Source organism: Fukomys damarensis, unplaced genomic scaffold (assembly GCF_012274545.1).
Source record: "Fukomys damarensis isolate Sample0158 unplaced genomic scaffold, DMR_v1.0_HiC HiC_scaffold_14, whole genome shotgun sequence".
Lineage (NCBI taxonomy): Eukaryota > Metazoa > Chordata > Mammalia > Rodentia > Bathyergidae > Fukomys > Fukomys damarensis.
Window position 1 is genome coordinate 57,579,422 of NW_022900926.1, and position 7,728 is coordinate 57,587,149.

Below are 7,728 nucleotides of genomic sequence, written 5' to 3' on the forward strand. Positions count from 1 at the left end.
TCGGCCTCTGGACCCACGAATAAGAGGCGGCTCTCACCTCCTATTCCCCGCGGGACGGGGTCCCCCCAGAGAGCCGCAGTATTCTACTTTTATACAAGCAAGAGAGTTTTTCTGAAATCCCCTTTGTTCCTTCACAGCAGAGTTTTCCAGTGAATATTAATTTCCTGCAAAGATTACTGGGGACTCTTCATTAAGAGTAACAGAGATTCAACTGAAATGAGCTTAACTTCAAATGAAAATTTATATATGGATATGAGTTCCTATACAACAAGAATAAGGCTGGAACTGGTCATCAGAACTTTTAGTGCCATCAGAGTAACCTTTCCTCCTGATGTCTGCTTTTTATTTTAGTGCCTGTCACACCATTACCAAAGGGGATTTGGACCATGTTTCAGTTGATCTGTCCATATCCAACTTGAATTGCTAATGCTGGTACCAATTAATGTGGTCATGAAACTAGGCATAACTTGTAAGAAAAAAGAAGTTCCCCTGCCACCAGATTGAAAGAGAAAGCTGATTTGCCTGGAAGCTGGGAATCACAACACTGGACAGACAAAACAATAGATACCTACCACACCCTATGCTCTCGTGAGTTTTCTTTCAATTTTTCTAGATGCATTGATATAGAAACTACCTGAGACTGAAGAGCTATATGTATTTTGTACTGTTTCTTTACATTAAAAACAAGTAAAAAAAACACATGTTTTCATCATATCTAGGAATGCTCTTTACAGTAAATGAATATTCACATTTCCAGAGTTTTACTATAGGTTCTGACTTTCTTCAGTGCCCACTGCCACAGATTCAACTTCAAATTTATCTCCACTCCCCTTAACTCTATATATCTAGCTCTCAAATAATAAATATCAGCTTTGAACAATGAACTCATTTCCCAAATTCCTTCAGATTTTCATAAAGCCATGAGAAGAGGAGTTGGAGTTGCAAGACTGCTTAAATGACTGGACACAGCAACTAAAGTTTACATCAAATACCTCTGAGAATAAATTATAAAATAAACGTGGATAATTTTTTACAATAACAAGCTCAATAAAGAATGGAGATGCGAGAACACTAATGAAAACAGTCTATAGAATATTTTTCTATATCAGGACCGTACGATGTGAGCAGAATTTGATTCTCTCAGAAAAAAAAAAAAATCTTCCAATGATGAAGTAACACTCAATAAAGGTTTATTTACTCACTCAATATGTTTTGTGTGAAGATAATATATCAACATTTAAAGAGCACTGCTTTCCAGAATTAGTGTGTGATGAGATGTTTGCATCAGAAAAGCATGTCCTGAGTGACCTGGGGATATTTAGGAAAAGTAACTCAATAAAGGTTTATTTACTCACTCAATATGTTTTGTGTGAAGATAATATATCAACATTTAAAGAGCACTGCTTTCCAGAATTAGTGTGTGATGAGATGTTTGCATCAGAAAAGCATGTCCTGAGTGACCTGGGGATATTTATTCACTTTGAAAAATAAATTTATGATAGTAGGGAGAAGGTCTCAAATTATTCAATAAAAATGAATTCTCTTTACTAAAAATTTTGATCAATATCCATCCTTTGCGAGTTCCTCATTATAATGTTGTCAATATTCAGAAGGAAAATATCAGCAGAAACAAACTGCAGGATGTACAGCTTCAGAAGGATATTTATGTCTGTGAGACACTGACCTGCTCATAGCAGATTGGTATGTTTCCCTCTAGTGGTTAAACGACATTTAACTCCATCAACTAAGTCACCTTTTGAAAAACAAAACAGGATTTGAGAACAAGGCTGCATTTAGTGAGGCAAAAATTAGCATAGGTCTTAAATTAAATGATTTGCCAGTAGAATCATGCCTAGTTATTATGGAGAAACTAATTCATAGCTTAAATACCTGATCAATTTCCATGGGATGAACAAGGATGGAGAATATTTTAAACTCTGGTTGATGAGAGATTTTGATGATGAGTAAAGAAATGAAAATCAGAAGGGGAAACAATTAAAATACTAAAACTAATTCATTTTAATGTGGCACAAGATTAGTAATGAAGCTAGGTTAGCAATTTTTAATTCCATGTTGCATTACTTATTTAAAAATCCCTTTTTGAAACTGTTTCACTTTTGGAAAATCCAAATTCATGTTCTGGCTTCATTCCAGTGAAGATTGACTGCATTTCTCTTTTGACCCTGCAGCCCCAGGATGGGCAGTGTTTTACTTCACAAGGAGAAAAAGCAATGACACTCTAATCACAGTAATCATTTCCCAAAATACATCATTGGCCTTAAAATATTCCTCTAAACAAATCGAGGTAGCTTGTTTGCAACATTGGTTGCTTTTATCTCTTTAAAATGCAAAATAACAGCAAACTGTATTTTCTTTCTTTGAAAAACTATGAGCATATTAGGATATTGACAATCAACTGAATATCAAAATGCCACACTAGCGCCAAATATGCACCCTAGGGTTCCTTGAGCAATCAAACTTGCTGAAATTAAGGGTCAAAAGATCACCACTATAACTTTAGGCAACCCAGGGGAAGACAGCAATCTTCCACCTTTGTTGTATTCTGTGAACTGGCCATGATCACAGAATGTGAAAAACAGCTATCAGATCACAGGATCATTTCTGTGCCAGAAAGCACCTGCAGTTATTATGTACAAAAGAAGCACACAATGCCAAGCTTTCAGAAGCACATAAAACTAGCCGTCCTTCCAATTTCTAGTAGGGAAATATATGTGCACTATAGAGCAAAGAAAGCACTATGAAACTAAACTATCCAGGGTTTAGTTTACCCTATGAATTACTGAAGCAACAGAGGGACAACATTTAAAAACAGAAGCTTGAAATTATCAGATCATCATCCATTGAGAAGCTGGCAATCTTCAAGGAAGAACGCTGAACAATAAGAAACAGTGATTTTACAAGACCTCTTTTGTTTAGCAGTTTATAAACAAGGAGGCCAATAAACTTATCTTTCCTTTCTAAGGAAAATAAACAGAAGTAGAACTACATGCAATTATCAATCACTCACTTCCTATATTTACCCATTGTTCACAGGGACCAGTAGAAGTAATATTAAAAAAAAAATGAGTCCAGCCACTAAAAGATGGGTGCAAAAGGACAAATATAAAATCTGCTATTTTATTTTATATTCTGATTGTATTTAGTAGCAGCTACCCAAAGCTACATGAAGATTAAATAAAAGTTTCATGAACTTTTAGAAACCTTGAGGAGCACTATAAATTAAAAACCTAAATTATGAAAATGTAGAATACACATTTTAAGGTCAACTAAAACAGTACACAGAAAATGTAAATTACTGTGATTTCAGAACAAAGGAAAATTTATGTAAGACCATTAAAATTCATGTACAATGTAATGTGCAAAAAACATTAAGCACTAATAAAATAATCTGAAATTATTTTGTTCTTATTTTGATATTTTTACTTAATTTCCATTGAATTTAGGAAAATTTATAAATCTTAAAGTTTTTCAGTCTTTTTGGCATACTTGTGCTTACTGGAACAGGTTGAATTTTGTACCATATATCTTCATATCTATTAACTAGGCATTTGGATGATCTGAACTATCACTTGGCTTTTCTTGTTGACACAACATTAAAAATCAAGTGTGTGTTTTTGCACATAGAATGAGATTCAGCTATTGCAGCTGCACACAATTTGATAGGTACATACGAAGAGAGTCTATCAGTGCATATGTGACAATCATCGTGGGAGAAATTCACTGGGTTTCAAAAGGAGAGCTTTTAATCTAGCGAGTCTGTCTTTTGATTGTATCCTTAAACCAAGCCAGCCTGAAGCTTACGTTACTTGACATAGTTCTGTTAAAATGAAAAAAAAAAAAAAGGTAATCTTGGTTAAAAAAGGGGAGTAATCTATCTCACTGAAAAGTAGAATATGGGTGATGAGGAAGGAGGAACTTGTGGTAAATGGGAGTGTACAGATGAAAGAAATGAAAGGTCAGAAAATGAGAAATGGAAAGTAGAGGGCAGACCCAAAACACTTCTAGAATATCTTTCATGAAAAGGCCAATTGTCAGAAGCACATTAGAACTGTATCGTGTTTTTTTTCCCCACACTATACTAATTTCATTTTTTAAATGACATGGGAAGAACTTTCTCTCTTCATTCTCATAAATTATTCTTTACTGAGTGCTGCCTTATGAACAAACAAAGGCATCAAAGAAGCTAGGGCATTAGTATTTCCCAGGATATAAACAGGACGCTTAACAGAGGTAATGAATGCCCTGGCCAGCAGCCAGAACGACAAGCTCCAGACACAAAACTATGTGGCAAACTCAAGACAACCACACAAATACAGAGGCCTCTACCAATCATCTTTGCTAAAGCAAAATTTTATGCTACTGTAGTCAATTCGTTTATTTTTCCTTTTGCTGGATAACCATTTTTTCTGGATAACTATTTGCTGGCAATTCCCCGAGTAGCAACATTTGAGATGTCATCTGTTATGGAATGAAAAAGTGGGGCATTTAAGTGCTTTGGCATGAAGCTGTCATGTGAAGGCAGAAGAGTCATCCCTACTCATAATAACAAGACGCTGCTTTTTGCCCTTGTCTTTTACATGTTGAGATTGTAAGAACTACAGAGTCAAAAACATTTTTGTCCATGTCAAATGTACATCTCAGGCTTCTTTTCTCAGCACTGATGGGACTGATTAATTCTTAATAAGTGGCAGCAAATAGCACGATGACTATGAAACTTAGAAAGCACTTACTGAATTAGTTCCATCACGTCTAATGGAACTCAGTGGAATATTGTACTGTTTAATAGAATATCTATAAAAGATCACCCAATCGTCCCATCAAAAAATGTTTCCTTGTAAATAGTCTAAAACGTTCACTCTCCCTCTCTGACTGCCTCCTTTTTTCTTTTTCCCTCTTTTTGTCTCAAATAGAAGCATGGTAGAGAAGCAAAGTACCACAAAAAGGAAATGGCCTACGGATGAACTGAGCACAGACTGGCATACTGCAGCTTTGTTTACATTTGCAGCATCAGTGAAGAATTCAATGTGCCGGGGACGTTCTTTTGAGAATTTATAAAGAAAATATATTTCCAATATTTTACAGAATGTTCTTAAAATATTTCCCTTAGGTTTTCCTATTAATTATATCCCCCACGTCACTGACAATGCATAACTCAACTACTCTAAATTATAGTTCAGAAAATCCATTTATAAGGGTTTAAATCCTGAAACCTTCCCATGAATTCATTTTAACATAAGTTTGGAAAGCACTGTGGGTTTTATCTGTAGGTATAGTACAATGTTACAATGCTTTATTACAAGTCTCAAAGACAGCAATGGGGAATGAAGAGCAAATAACAAATATGAGAGAATCTAACTGAAGCAGAGATCAATGTTTTAAATGAATAAAAAGAAGACATCCATTTCTAACTAAATGGACTAATAATAATTCATTCCACCCACCTCCAAACTTGTCTTTTTTGTGTACCACTGTAGAAGCAAGGAAATGCATAATGACTTTCCTACTCTTAGGACTTCCATGGTTTGTCATTAAGCATGCTAGATAGGCTACAACAGATCTCAGAAAGATTTACCAGGCTGGCAAGAGATGACAGACTGATGTTACTTAAGATGTAGAAGCAGCATTAGCTCGCCTTGTAAAAAGAGGTAGCTCTTCAATTTTTTTTTTAAGGTAAATGGCAATTTTCAGTCTCTTCCTGATTCTACATGGGCAGTAATATTTCACAAAAATTAAGAACATTGTACACAAATTTTCAGCAATGCTACAGGAAAATGAGCAAAGTATTACATGGACTAAGGGAAGAGAGTAAGAAGAGACTATGGTTTCTCTGAACTTCTCAGTATCTATATACAATCCATGTACTTTGTATTGGATTATACATGTTATACACTTTCTATTAATTAAATTCTTTAACACAAATTTCTAGTACATTGGTGTGTCTTTTAATTCACATGTTTCCAATATGCTGCAAAGTACCCAAAGTTGAATATGCTACCCAGAAATATTCCAGGAAACTAATTACCTGAGGGAATTCATGAAAGATTATGTAGATTAGTCTGCCTCAACAATAAAATAATAAGACTGGTTTCTACAAGGCATATATAAAAATTACATCTATCTGCTCTGCTTTGATTTATACACACATTTTAGAAGATCCATGCAAATCCTACCTCTCAAAATCTTCCCTACCAATATAGCTGAACATTATATTTCTCTCATCTGAACTAATTTTACAAGCCATTCACTTACAATTTCATATATATGCTACCGTTGGCAGTTACCTTGTTATGTTTGTACCTATTGCTCATTTAAAGTTACCTCTTCCATTAATTAATATGACAACTATATCAGTTTTCTATTGCTATATGATGTTACCTTAAAATTTAGCAGCTTGAAACATATATTATTTTGCACGGTCTTTGAGGTTCAAGCATCCAAGAGTGTTTAGGGAAGATAGTTCTCTCTCATGAAGTTTTAGCTCATCTTCTGGCTAGGGCTCTAGTTGCTATGATTTAGATATGGTTCCAGTGTGTCTTCTAAGTGTTCATGTTAAGTGGTGGTGGGATCTTGGGTAGAGCTGAGTGGGAGATAATCAGATCACTGGAGGCACTGCTTTCAGAAAGACTCCAGGGGCTTTCATGGGCTCCCTTGTGACTTCTGACTAGATCCAGTTGTAATGAAACAGCAAACCTTCATGCTCTCTGGCTTTCTGTCTCTCCAATAATTTCTCTTTTTTATTATTAATGAGTGTATTGGGACTTTTTGAGTATATGTACAGTTACATTCATCATTGGGATCTTGTGCCTTGACATGACAGGTCTTGCTTCTCATTTTTCCCCCTGCCACCCTTTCACCCCCTCTACCCTCCCCTATTTACAAAGACTTTGCTCCCATTTTTTCCTTTTCTCATGCATATTGAGGATATACTCTTAAGTGAAATAAATAAGACACACGTGTAAATACCGAATTGTTTCTCTGGTGGGAAAAACTAAAAGTGTAAATATGATCCAAATTGTATAACTGATAATGTTAAATAGAAAGAAAAGGGCTAAAGGTTTAGGGGAAGTGGGAAGGGTAGGGAAAAGGAAATAAGGGAAAAGAAAAAATATGAGAAAAGGAAACAAATCCATTGATTTCTCTTTCACAATGTGCTTTTGCCCTATGCCCTCCTCCATTAATTCCAACCCCCTACCCCGCTCCAAGGCTGAATCTATGGGACTAAATGATTTTACTCTCTCACCTGAGAAATAAACCATTTCTTTTTGCAAAGTATCTAGCCTCAGTTATTTTTTATACCAAGAAAAATGAATGAATACACGAGTCATATAAGATTTTACTGAGTATGGGGAATATACTCCCAAATATTCACGTGTGGCCCTAAGAAACTCTTAGGTTCTCATTTATTACTGGATGGGATCCTCAGTTCTTCATCTTGCGCCTCTACACAGTGCTACTCAGAAAGAGCAGCTGGATTCCTCTAGACAAGCTACCAAACAAGAGGACAAATATGACTAAAGCTATAGTACCTTTTATAACCCAATCTCCAAAATTACAATAATATTACTTCTATCATATCCAGGCTAAGTGGGACAAGAATACAAAGAGGCAGGAACACAGTAGGCAGGAACCATTGGAAATCACAGTAGGAGATATCTACCACAAGAACCGTAATATACATATATATATATATATATATATGTATATATG